Here is a 14,275-nt window from a genome sequence, read left to right on the forward strand (position 1 = left end):
ACTGTGATGCATACATTTGTTTAATCTTAAGTTGATATCATATGACAATATTGAAAACAATATATAATATATATAATTCAAAAGATGTTTTCTTAACATAAGCAAAGATACATCACTGCAACATCAACAGCGTGGGCCGCATTTGCCACAATATATTTGACCGTAACTACAACGCCCAAATCACCATGAGAGAAATCCTGGATGCCATATATGGACTGCTCATCATCCCTGAGCCTGAAGACCCCCTGGACAGGTTGTTTTTAAGACTTTGATTTAAAATGTAATCATGGCCAAATGGCCAATGGATGTTTATTTAACATACACAAGTAACAAAGCTGTTGTGGCAGTCTGACACACACACACACACACAGACCTCTGTATCGTTCCAATTTCAGTTGCCCTCTGAGTGGCGGGCGGGTGGTGTTACAGCGTGACACACACACAGACAGACAGACAGACAGTTTTGGCCAGCTTCTATAGTTACTGCTCACTTCGTTCGCAATGACTTCGTTCGCAACAAAGTCAATTGACAGAGCTTTACATAAGGCGTAAAGGCAATTTAAGGGGAAAGGAAATTAAGGAAATGCATGCTTGATTGTGATGATTATGTTGGTAACTGTATATTCCTTTAATAATGCATTTAAAATTAATATGTATCTTTCCCTTTGGAAGCATTTTGGCGGAGGACTTCATGACCAGCCGTGATAGATACGATCAAGCAGCCATGGACGATACAGAAAAAAATGCCGGGACCTCAATTGATGACGTGGAGAAGGTGATGAGTTATTTATTTTAGTGAAATTATGACATGGATTTGTCATTGAACAACTTACCTACTAAACGTAACTAAATTATTTTCATTCTGTCCTATAGAAACTGGTGGGTCAAACTCCGGATGCTCCACCCCGACATCTGATCTGTCCACTGACCAAGAAGATGTTTAGGGACCCTGTGAAAACAAAATATGGAGATGTATACGAACGAAAGGCCATTGAGAAACACCTCAAAACGTAAGGTCTCCCCCCCACCCACAAGAAATGTCTCACTAGTAGAATTGTCTTGTATTCTTACTTATGTTATTTATGTATTGCTTTTTCAGGCATGGAAATCATGATCCCATTGCTGGCAAAAGCCGTCTCCTCAGAAAAACTGACATTAAACCAGACAAAGACATGAAGAAAATGGCGAAGGAGCACCGTTCCTATCAAATTGAAACCTATGTGTAGAAGGAAAGTGGAATGGTGGAATTGGGGCTATAGAGCGGCGCAGTCCCGCCCCCTTTCATGACGACGAGAGACCCGGAAAATAATTCCCCGTTCATTTTCCTCATAGACTTTACAAAAAGTATTTATTTAAAGACGTTTACGCCGCGGACAAAGCCAACTCGAGTTGTGACAAATCATGACAATAAACACAATGTTTTGGGCCGATCAAATAATTAGAAAGAAGAAAAAGGCAGGTTACAACACTTTATGTTTTGTTTTCAACAAACAATCATTGCACGGTTAATATGTCATGCATATTTGAATTTAGTTTAAAATGTCCAGGGACTATTTTTGGCTTTGACCTTTCAAATCAATATATTTTAAATTGCATTAAAAGCTAACACTAAGCATGGCAGAATTCCAGAATTGTCCTTTAGGGACTATGATCAAAGATTTTCAGTACTGCAGCAATATTCTTAAGAAAACTTGTTCATGGTTCGTGTTATGGTGTATGTTACAATGAAGAGATAATAGCTTACACTATCTCTTCTTTTTCTTTCTGTTTAAATTTAGCATGGTATGACGTCAGTGCGCGCTGAAGAGATCTTGGGTTTTGTGACTCTTGTAATACTTTAACGAAATAACCATTGCTCAAACAATGCATCTCTGATCAGTTTGGTACTTGATCTTTAATTCAATCTTTAAGAGGTTCGGACGTTTATCTTTCCTGTTGAAATAGTCTGCCAATATGAATGTGTTCAGCCTTGATAGCATAAGCATAATTCACTATTCTATTCAAAAGGGCGTCATAAAGGTATTATTTTTATGATGGATTTGGCAATATTGCATTTTATGGCCCTCATTTATCAATTGAGTGTAAATTCTGCCCCAAATTCGAGTGTAGGTTTCGTAGTACACCCACGTCACGTCGGCATTTATAAAGTGATCGCAAACAGCTGATCCTTCCTAATTTAATTCCTAGCAGTAATAAATGTGACGGCTGAAATCAATCTGGCACGCCCTATGAAATCAAGCCTCGCCCTCGTTTTTGCGACATGAACTGCAATACGACCTGGTGGAAACCATCGTTAAAGGAAAAAAAAAGTTTCACTCGCTTGCCTAAGTTGCCTTGCTGCCCCCTCCCATACACACACACACACACACACACAGAGACGCACGCACGCACACGCAACTTGTATCTTAAATAAATAAACCTGCGCATGAATTAAATAAAGCTGTAGGACTACCCTGTCTGTTTCTCCTCTCGCTTCGCTTCCCTTGCACGCACATATCGCAATTTGCAAGCAACTGTCACTGTGTTGTTAGTTGTATATTAAATTATTAAAGTCTTTATTCATTTAATATACAACAAGATATATTAGTGAACGAAAACCTGAACCTGTGAACCATGAATTATATAACAAATAGGCGCGCACACACGCTGCTGTTTTGCAAGGTGCATCCCCTGTCCTGTCTATCTGTCTCTCTCTATCACTGTGGTCCGTCCGTGACACCGTGACCAATTGACCATGCACATTCGACAGTCTATTTAAATTGCCTCGCTGTCAACTGTGAATTATATGAATATTGCAGCCAAAACCGTAGCCTCATGTGGCACTAGACAGTGGTGGTGGTGGACTGGTGGTGGGCTGCAGGCTGGCTTAGCCTATACTATCTCCGATGCGTTCCCACTTGCACGGCACATTTGGCATTCGAGCGACGCGTCGGGTTTATTAAACGAGGAGGAGATTGCACATACTGTAACTCCAGAAAGACATCGGCCTGCTGTAGATTAGGCTACAGTAGGCTACCCAAGTTGGGACTCTCCGCAGCTGCAGCGCTGCACTATACTCTCCAACGTCCCGTCATGGAAATATTTCAGCACAGACAGCCCAAATCCTCGCATGTATGCGCTCATCATGCAAAACACTGTTTAAATGGCTTACGCATCTAACTTGCAACATTGTTTTTAAATGCGCGATTTTAATTGCTTGCTTGTAAAGTTGGAAATCTCCTACTAATTTCATATGACACAAAGACACATTGTTGATGTATTCCTTTACTTTTTCTTTTCTTTTTTACATTTAGCCCATATACATACCTATACAGTTTTATATAAACATTTTAGGAGTGAATACATATGTTTCGATGCCTGTGACAGCCTCTCAGCTGGTCAAACAATGCTGCTCCGCTGTTCTACGACAGAAAAACAGGTGAGGACAAAGCGTACGACAGCTCCCGACCAGACGTGATTTTTGTCTTGGCACAAGTTCAAATTCAAGCTTTGGCACAAATCGTAAATGCCGAAAATTGCGGTAATTTCGGCGTACACCCATATTTTGGCGTACGCACGGTTTATAAATGAGGGTGTAGTAAATTGAGTGTGATAATAGGTGGATATATATACCAGGCAGGTTATGCAAAAAGAGGCAGTCCAGGCAATGTCCTTTCTTTCCAATTTAGAGTTTATTACAGGACATCAATAAGCATTCCAAATCGTGACTAACCAGGAAAATGTTCTCTGAGAAGCAAAGTACGGAGGAAAATGAGGTGCTTATATACGGGGTGTCTATTCACATGCACTAAATGCATGTGACCATGTGAGTGTGTGTGTGTGTGTGTGTGTGTGTGTGTGTGTGTGTGTGTGTGTGTGTGTGTGTGTGTGTGTGTGTGTGTGTGTGTGTGTGTGTGTCCATTACCAATACGTAACCAAGGCTGTAACTAAGGAAGGTCTCAAGATAATAGAATATATTATAGTCACATCCATTGATAAACTTTCCAACATAGCATGGGAACCATATGACCTATTTGACCTCAGGCCGGCAGAATCAGTATTAGAAGTCCAGCCTATATGTTTTCTTCAATAGCATGTACCATTACCTTGGGTGCAGCCATACTTAACCTTATACTTATACTTGTACTTAACATTATGCTGTGGGTGTAATACATTTGTGTGCAGTAAGAATGTATATTTGTGCCATGGTATAAAGACATATACATCACATCAGAGCAGGTCTATTTGTCTCAACAAAAGGAAGGAGAAAAGGGGTAACACATAGCCTTGCTCAGGCTGAGTTCTACAGGATATAGACTACATAATCTTAAGTGTATTATGTGTATATGGGTTATCAATATACTACAAGGGCCTTAGTCTACTTCAACCTGTGATTTTCCAGTCCCTATTAAAATATAAAAACAATCTAAGCTCTTGGATCCATCCTATTTTAATGTTTCATTGTGATCAGTGTATGAAATAAAGTTGATATGCTTTAGTAGGCCTACACCCCTGGCTGGGGATTTACATTGTGTAAGTAGGTGCCCTGGCTTTATGCTTTAACTAAATTGTGATTTGTGAAGACCTTGTAGTTCCCAGGATACAATTATCTTGGTTTCATAGAGTTGACCATTTATTTACCCATACATATCCGTATGTTACCCAAAGATCTATCGATCTGTCTTTCTCTGTCCATGCAACCTGTGTGTCGTGTGTACCAAGCATAACTTGCTGTGTGTCCTATATGTGTGCACATTGGATTTGTTTTTACATCCGGGGACCCTGTCCAGGGCTTATGTGGGGGGCCAATAAGGGCTTATGTGGAGGGCCAATAAGGGATTATGTGGGGAGGCCAATAAGGGTTTACAGTATGTGGGGGGCCAATAAGGGCTTATGTGGGGGGCCAATAAGGGCTTGTGTGGGGGGCCAATAAGGGCTTATGTGGGGCGCCAATAAGGGCTTATGTGGGGGGCCAATATATAAGAGCTTATGTGGGGGGCTAATAAGGGCTTATGTGGGGGGCCAATATATAAGAGCTTATGTGGGGGGCCAATAAGGGCTTATGTGGGGGGCCAATATATAAGAGCTTATGTGGGGGGCCAATAAGGGCTTATGTGGGGGGCCAATATATAAGAGCTTATGTGGGGGGCTAATAAGGGCTTATGTGGGGGGCCAATATATAAGAGCTTATGTGGGGGGCCAATAAGTGCCATTGGTCTTTCAAGACGAACATTTGACAAGTAATGATAATTCCACTATCATAATGAATTTGTAATGTGCTGGCTGCCATCAGTCAATTTTAGTTTCAGACTAATGAGAACGTATTGCTTATTTTACTGTCCAATGACATGAAATGGCACAAGGGACGGACCCCACAAAAAGACCACCCGCATAAATCAGCGCGCTACACACGCCCACACATCTGGGGTTGCACTGGATAGATGATAGTGTTTATGAAATTAAAAATGATATACTGTATATTCTTCCTCGCAGATGGCCTACAGTGGTGGGGTCTCTCTTAGTCCCTTCTCTCAACACAGTTTCATTGTCCTGGAATACTTACAGCCAGCTGGACATAATGATTGTCCTAATGAATGATAACTGTCTAAAATAGCCTATAGCAAGACAGCTTAAACTGTGATTTTATTTAATTAATGAATTAAATCAATTTTTTAGATAATAGCTAATCTGGGCCTGCAGTGCAGAAATAAACACATTTGTATGGGAAGGAGTTTGTTAATTGATTTAATTGCTGTTGCAGCCATGATCCTTTTAAGTCCTTTTTGCACTTTGCCAGTTTGCCCTTTGATTGATTGATTGAAATATGTATTAACAGTTTGAAGATTTACAGTACATTTCAAGCACAAACTCAATACAAAGACTGTTAACTGTGAGTGGACGACCCAATTAAGCATTACACTTGTTTACAATAGGGTCCACCATGTTCAATTCATCAAAACATTTAGAGACGTACAAATAGACACTTCTATATAGTCAAAGAATAAAACAGGAATTCATCATAAAGGAGGTAAAAAGGGAAAAGAAACATATACAGTGAGGGGAAAAAGGGGGGGCGGTTGGGGGGGAATTCAGATTTTACGGGGGCCAGTTTCGAATTGCAGCCGTCCGTAGGTGCCCTTTGAGAGCGGTTTTGAAGGAGTCAAGGGATTCACATGTCTTAATGACTGTTGGTAGGGCATTCCACATTTTGGTGGCATAGGAGCGAAAATAATTTAGTCCCTTGTTTGTGCCGAATCTGGGTTGTGCATGGTTTGTTGCAGTATTTAGACATGGGTATCTTGGTGGTGTATCGAATCTTGTGGACCAGACCCATTGCAAGATGCTGTACTCTGTCGTCGACCCTAAGCCATTCCAGCCTGTCAAAGTGGGCAGGGGTGAGGTGGGTTCGGGGGGTGAGGCCAAGTAGGAGCCTGACCAGTTTGTTTTGGGAGGTCTGGAGCCTAGTTTTAAGGGCCTTTGAGGTGCTGTGGTACCAGGAGGTAAATGGTAAATGGTAAATGGTGCATTTATATAGCGCCTTTATCCAAGGCGCTTTACATAGATTGTGCATTACATTCACCCATTCACACACACATTCATACACCGATTGCGGCAGAAGCCATGCAAGGTACCAACCAGCACATCGGGAGCAATTTGGGGTTCAGTGTCTTGCTCAAGGACACTTCGACATGTAGACAGGAGGAGCCGGGATTCGAACCGCCGACCCATGGATCATTGGACGACCTGCTCTACCTCCTGAGCCACAGGAGGTGTATGCATAGTCAAAGAAACCTTGTACGAGGGCTCCTGTTAAGGTCTTCAAGGTGTTTTTGTTTACCAGTGAGGAGATCCTGTAAAGGAATCTTGTTCTTTGATTTACTTTTTTGATTACGTTGGTGGCCATTTTATCACCGGAAAGATTAGCCTCCAGGATGGAACCTAGGTAGGTTTCATTTTTTCATCTTTTCCCTCCCCTCCCAGAATCTTGTGTAGTATTTTGTAAGGCTATTATTCCTAATTGACTACCATTTATGAATCGATATGACAATTTACTTCCAAAATGTTCCTGAAATGCAATGATTTTAATTTTCTTACCCCCCCCCCCCCCTCCCTCCCTCCCTCCCTCCCTCCCCCCAGCAAGCCACGCCCCTTTGCCTAAAAAGTTGGAAGCAGAAAGTGAACTGTAATCCGATGGGCTCCGTTCTTTTGGCAAATCTAGAACTTCCTGTTTGAGAGCTAGCAAATTTAAGACATCCGGTTGCTTTCAGAATAAAAGTTCCGTTAATTAAATAATTATTACATTACATTATTAGTATTATTATTACATTACAGGTATTGTAAAGACACACATTATGTTTCTGTGTAAAAAATAAGTAATTAAATAACGTAAAAAAGGTATCTAAATGCTAAAATCTAAATCTAAATAAAAATGCTATTCACTGGAGTGCATGGACTTTATAAAGTGGACACTGGACAAAAGACGGCTCCGCGAGGCAACTGTTGTGACATATGCACGCGTTCAGGGAGATGTCCTCTACCACACCCCACTCTCCGCTAAGCGGGAGAGGTGTAAAATTCCAAGCAGCAGACCTTCTACTGCTGTCAAATGTAAAAATTGTGCCGTGTCCAGACCCAGAGTGGACACTGGACAAAAGACGGCTCCGCGAGGCAACTGTTGTGACATACGCACACGTTCAGGGAGATGTCCTCTACCACACCCCACTCTCCGCTAAGCGGGATAGGTGTAAAATTCCGAGCAGCAGACCTTCTACTGCTGTCAACGGTAAAAAAAAAAGTGCCGTTTCCAGACCCAGAGTGGACACTGGACAAAAGACGGCTCCGCGAGGCAACTGTTGTGACATACGCACGCGTTCAGGGAGATGTCCTCTACCACATCCCACTCTCCGCTAAGCGGGATAGGTGTAAAATTCCGAGCAGCAGACCTTCTACTGCTGTCAACGGTAAAAAAAAGTGCCGTTTCCAGACCCAGAGTGGACACTGGACAAAAGACGGCTCCGCGAGGCAACTGTTGTGACATACGCACGCGTTCAGGGAGATGTCCTCTACCACACCCCACTCTCCGCTAAGCGGGATAGGTGTAAAATTCCGAGCAGCAGACCTTCTACTGCTGTCAACGGTAAAAAAAAAAGTGCCGTTTCCAGACCCAGAGTGGACACTGGACAAAAGACGGCTCCGCGAGGCAACTGTTGTGACATACGCACGCGTTCAGGGAGATGTCCTCTACCACACCCCACTCTCCGCTAAGCGGGATAGGTGTAAAATTCCGAGCAGCAGACCTTCTACTGCTGTCAACGGTAAAAAAAAAGTGCCGTTTCCAGACCCAGAGTGGACACTGGACAAAAGACGGCTCCGCGAGGCAACTGTTGTGACATACGCACGCGTTCAGGGAGATGTCCTCTACCACACCCCACTCTCCGCTAAGCGGGATAGGTGTAAAATTCCGAGCAGCAGACCTTCTACTGCTGTCAACGGTAAAAAAAAAGTGCCGTTTCCAGACCCAGAGTGGACACTGGACAAAAGACGGCTCCGCCAGGCAACTGTTGTGACATACGCACGCGTTCAGGGAGACCTCCTCTACAACACCACACCCTCCGCTAAGCAACAGAGGTGTAAAACAAAAATTGGCACGCCATACAGCGAGGTGAAAGGTCACTGTTTTTTTGGCAAATCTAAGCTAGCAAATATAAGACAAAAGTGGACGCTGGAAAAATCCCTGCTATGTTTCCACCTGGTGTGTGTGTGTGTGTGGGCAGTAATGGCTGTACTCAAGTGTGCATGCATGCCGTTAACAACTTGTCAAACAGTAGTGGTAGATGATGATGATGATGTGGTTTTATGCAATGAAAGTCTAAATCACAATATGTGAAGCCATACCATTACCAATTCTAACATTTCTACAACAGACATCTGCTTTCAAAAAATGTCACACACGGCTTGAAGAAGCAGCGGCGCAGGACTCACAATTTAGACAGGCACTTGAGAAATTCAATCTAGCCAACACATCAGTGTCATTAGTGTCTCAGCAATTTTCTAGGACAGACGTATGCACCATAATAAACAGCTTTGTAGAATACACACTTCTGCCTCCTTTCCTTGGAAATGACCTGCTTTGCCTTAAAAGTCTTAGTCTGTATAGTTGTACTCAATGTGGTGACAAGGCCTTACCATCTACAAAGAACATGTCACAATACATAGTGCAACCACTTGAAGTGTCACAAAAAGGCATAGACACAATTGCACAAATATTACCTGCTCAATCTGAACAATGTGAAACATGTCAGCAGGAAAAGAGCTTATCAACATATGAAGTAATTCACAGCCCACAGACCTTACTTCTCTTGTTAAAAGCTGGCACAAAAATTCCAAAAACGTTCAATTTCTCCTGTCTGTACCACCACAATGAGTATGCTTTGGCCAGTATGTGTGTATTTTTCGACAGGTCACCATATGTGTCATTGTACATCCTTAAAGATCATAAATGGCATATCGCGACAAATGAATCAAATGACACAGCAGGCTATACCTTTGAGCAACTAACATCAGCTCGACATCACACAAACACAGTAGTCACAGGTAGTTTCAATGTCCTGTCATACGAGAAAATAAACAATCAAGAAATAATCAAGTTTCGGCAGGACAAATCAACGCACACAAGTGACACCTATTCCAAAGCTAGAGGTAACTCCTTCACCTGACTTAGCTTGCGTGGAGAAAGCTGACGGGTGGCTGTGTGATAAGACAATCGATCAGTACCATCAGCTCTTGCTATCTGTAGTTGTTGACAAAAGGGCATATATTTGTCCCAGCACTTTTGTAAGCCAACAGTTAAGGAGTATTTATTGTGGTGACATCAGCGTACTACCAGATGTACCAAGAACATCACAGAATTGGTGGAGCTATGAGTTGGTAATATTGCCAGTCAACATAAAGTCTCATTGGGTAGCAATTGTCGTAGATTTCTCCACAAAGACAGTGGAGGGTGATAGCATAATCTTAGATGTTGTTCTAATGGATTCACTCCATAAGTATGAACAAGACATGGTTAATGTGTTTTGTCCACTGCAAAAATACTTAGCCTTACAGTACTTTGCAATGCATGGTAGAGGTATGGCTATCACATTTAGATATGAGTGTTATGACAGTTGCCCTCATTTCATAACACAAACTGATAACAGTAGCTGTGGTCTCTACACTTGTTTGTTTTCCAAAGCTGTTCTGTTTGATGTGAGTCTCAACACTTACCAAACAGAGCCTGAAAAGCGAGATTGTGTATTGTATGAGCTGACAGGAAAAAAATTATTGCTCTGAGTACATAGTTTAAGTACTGCACTGCACTAAAAGGCTCTGTTTTGTCTATGTTGTAGGAGAACTTCGCCGCCACCAATGGAGGATGCGAGGGACCCCAAATGACACGTCCCCAAGACCTTGGGTTGTGATTTAATCCAATAGTATTTTATTGTGCTGTATTTTACCTTTTTAGTCTTTGTGCTTACTGTGATCATCTAAAAAACAAACGTTTGAAATGTTTGGACTTGTCACGGTTCGAGTCAAGACAGTGAATGAGGACCCAAGTGCAAGATGAGAGGCAGAGGCAGCTCAGTTCAAATTAAGGTTTTATTTTCACCAAACCAGAGGAGTAGGCATTCATCAGTGTCCAGGTACAGGCAAAGGTCAAAACACGGGTAGGCAGTCAGAAGTGAACACAGAACAAGGAGTATAAGGGAAACACTAAACTGGGAAAACTAGGGGATCTGAAATACAGGGCAAACGAGGAGTCAAGGAACAAGGTACTAACAAATACTCACAGTGACAATAAATAACGAACCAACGGAGAACTGAAAACACAAGGGGATAAAAATAGACAAGGACTAACTAGACACAGGTGAACACAACAGACAAATCAACACAGGGATTGGCTGGGAGACTAACATGACACAGGAGGAGAACACTACACTAATCACAGGGTTAGACAAGGCAGGTAAACATGGGCAACACAGGAAACCAAGAGACACTAGACACTACAAAATAAAACTTAAAAGTACACAAAAGTAAAACCCAAAACAAGGAACATAGGGAAACACATCAGGGTGACAAAACAGGTCACGGATCGTGACAGTGCCTCCCCCTTAAGCGATGGCTTCCAGACATCGCACAAAACAAAGTCCATAACATCGAGCAGGGCGGGTGGTGGGGGGTCTGGAAGGGGGGACACTGGGACAGGGGATCAGGGCCAAGAGAAAAGACTGGGGCACAGGACTAAACAAGGGACTGGCAGGAACAAAGCAGCAAAAAAAAATGCAGATCTACAAGCTCAAAACCAGTAGGGGCACAAACACTGGAGTGGCTTAGGGCAAGGGTCACACAGAAAGGCAGGTGGGGAGACACATAGACATGCACACAGACAAGCAGACAGGCAGACAGTGAGACAAACCAAGAGACAAACAAATTAACTGACAGACAGTCAAACAGGCGGACAAACAAGCAGTCTGACATAACAGGGGGGTAAACAGGTTGGAAGGGTGACTAAAAGACTGGGGAGTAGACAGACGCACAAGAAGACTGGCATACACGCTCGCAGACATACAGACAGGGAGACAGGCAGATAAACAAATAGGGAGATCAGCTAACGGGGTGGTAGGAGGACCAACTACAGCCTTGGCCACAGGACTGGGTCTTCTGGAGTGGAACCGGGGGGCGTTAACAGACTGGGGACACAGAAACTGGGGTACCTGAGAACAAGGAGATGGGGGCATAGGGAGAGGAGAACCGGGGTCGGGTGGCCGGAAAGCAGTGTCAGGGGCCAGCGGATGGAGTGCAGTCCCGAGGTCCTGCTGCTGTAGTGCAAGCCTGGGCTCTGACAACTGAAGGTCAGGCCCGGGGTCCGGCAGCAGGGGTTCTGCAGACGGAGGCGAGGCTGCAGACAGGGCTGCAAACTCTGGATAAGTGGCTGCAGGCGGGACTGCAGACGGACGAGACGGGGCTGCAGGTTGTACTGCAGACGGACGAAACGGGGTTGCAGGCGGGACTGCATACGGACGAGACTGGGCTGCAGGCGGAGGCTCCTGGATGCAGGACGAAGGCTCCTGGATGCAGGGCGGAGGCTCCTGGATGCAGGACGAAGGCTCCTGGATGCAGGACGAAGGGTCCTGGATGCAGGGCGGAGGCTCCTGGATGCAGGACGAAGGCTCCTGGATGCCGGGCTGCGGCGTGATGGGAGGCAGGAAAACAGAGGAGACGGGAGTGACCGCCTCCTGGGGATCAGGCAAAAGAGCACCACGGCTCTCCCATCTGAAGAAAGCCAAATACTTGGCAAATTCACAGTCACTCCTCCAATAGTTATGAAGGGACTCTAGGAAGTTGGAGTCTTCATAAAACACCTCCCTGGTTACACCAAAATCCTTCCAGGAAAAGGGTAAGCAGGGCTGTGGAGCAGGCTGGGAAGTAGGGTGGATTGCAGGCTGATGGATAGCAGACCAGACACTTGCAGGTGCATTGGATATGGCAGCCCACATCACTTTTATAATGCCACCAAGCTTGCCTGATAGGTCTGGACTGGAGTAGGCCACCCGGAGAGCCTGCTTCAGAGCCTCGATCTTCTGTTCGGCCGTGGTGGATGGACGATTGCAAAACTCCATAATGGAGACCATGGATTGAAGCACCTTGGTGAAATCATCCACCTCTGCATCATCTGCTGGGTCCATGTTGGTTGGTTCGTTCTGTCACGGTTCGAGTCAAGACAGTGAATGAGGACCCAAGTGCAAGATGAGAGGCAGAGGCAGCTCAGTTCAAATTAAGGTTTTATTTTCACCAAACCAGAGGAGTAGGCATTCATCAGTGTCCAGGTACAGGCAAAGGTCAAAACACGGGTAGGCAGTCAGAAGTGAACACAGAACAAGGAGTATAAGGGAAACACTAAACTGGGAAAACTAGGGGATCTGAAATACAGGGCAAACGAGGAGTCAAGGAACAAGGTACTAACAAATACTCACAGTGACAATAAATAACGAACCAACGGAGAACTGAAAACACAAGGGGATAAAAATAGACAAGGACTAACTAGACACAGGTGAACACAACAGACAAATCAACACAGGGATTGGCTGGGAGACTAACATGACACAGGAGGAGAACACTACACTAATCACAGGGTTAGACAAGGCAGGTAAACATGGGAAACACAGGAAACCAAGAGACACTAGACACTACAAAATAAAACTTAAAAGTACACAAAAGTAAAACCCAAAACAAGGAACATAGGGAAACACATCAGGGTGACAAAACAGGTCACGGATCGTGACAGGACTGAGCTGGGTTTGCTTTATATACGTACATCTAACTTTTGATCAATTTATGCGTGTGTGTGTGTGTGTGTGTGTGTGTGTGTGTGTGTGTGTGTGTACAATGTTTGCACTTTATGTTTGCAGTGATGTTTTGCACTATAGGTACTTACGGCATGTTGTACCTTTTTATACATTTGAGTGATGTGTGCACTTATAGGTACATTGCATGTTGTACCATGTTATACATTTGAGTGACGTTTGCATTGAGGTACATTGCATGTTGTACCTATACTTTTGAGTAACGTTTGCACTTGGTACATTGAACGTCTTACCTTTTTATACATTTGAGTAATGTATGCACTTATAGGTACGTTGCACTTATAGTATCATTTTGTACTTTTGAGTGATGTTTGCACTGATTGACGTTTGTAGTTTTTGCATGTTTTGCATGTGTTTGAATAATGTTTGCTGTATTAACACAGATGCACACACATACAGTAAATTGATCAAATCTGTGACTACTAAACTATTAAAGTAGCTTCTCAGTCCACCTTAAGACAAATTATGATGTTTAAAAACAAATATTGTAGGGATTTGGAAACATTTAAGTGAGCGTTTTATTTCTGATTGTGATGATCATTATTTTGCAGAGTGAATTTTTCTTCTTCTGTGTAACAGTGAATGAGAAACACCGTAAGCAAACTGTATGCCTTTTTCTTTCCATTGAAATTGATTGATTGAATGATTAATTAAAAGGTATTTTTTTGTAACTTTCAAAGCCTTGTCTGTATTCTTTTATAACTTTAATGCTATGGAGAGGGCCACTATATTTCCACATTCACTCCATATTTTTGACCTTACACCTCACTGTATGGCGTGCCAATTTTCTTTTTACACCTCTCCCGCTTAGCGGAGAGGGGGTGTGGTAGAGGACATCTCCCTGAACGCGTGCGTATGTCACAACAGTTGCCTCGCGGAGCCGTCTTTTGTCCAGT

At 43.4% G+C, this 14,275-nt stretch overlaps 1 long non-coding RNA gene across 1 annotated transcript; it reads left to right on the top strand.

Annotated features, from left to right (window-relative positions):
- Window positions 1–189: 189 nt before the first annotated feature.
- On the top strand, window positions 190–2,481 carry LOC306931114. The gene is made up of 4 exons (XR_013790970.1): window positions 190–253; window positions 673–775; window positions 874–1,010; window positions 1,100–2,481. It is a non-coding gene; the product is annotated as an uncharacterized lncRNA (long non-coding RNA).
- The last annotated feature ends 11,794 nt before the right edge of the window (window positions 2,482–14,275 follow it).

The sequence above is a fragment of the Electrona antarctica genome, assembly GCF_951216825.1.
Source record: "Electrona antarctica genome assembly, chromosome: 1".
Taxonomy (NCBI): Eukaryota; Metazoa; Chordata; class Actinopteri; order Myctophiformes; family Myctophidae; genus Electrona; species Electrona antarctica.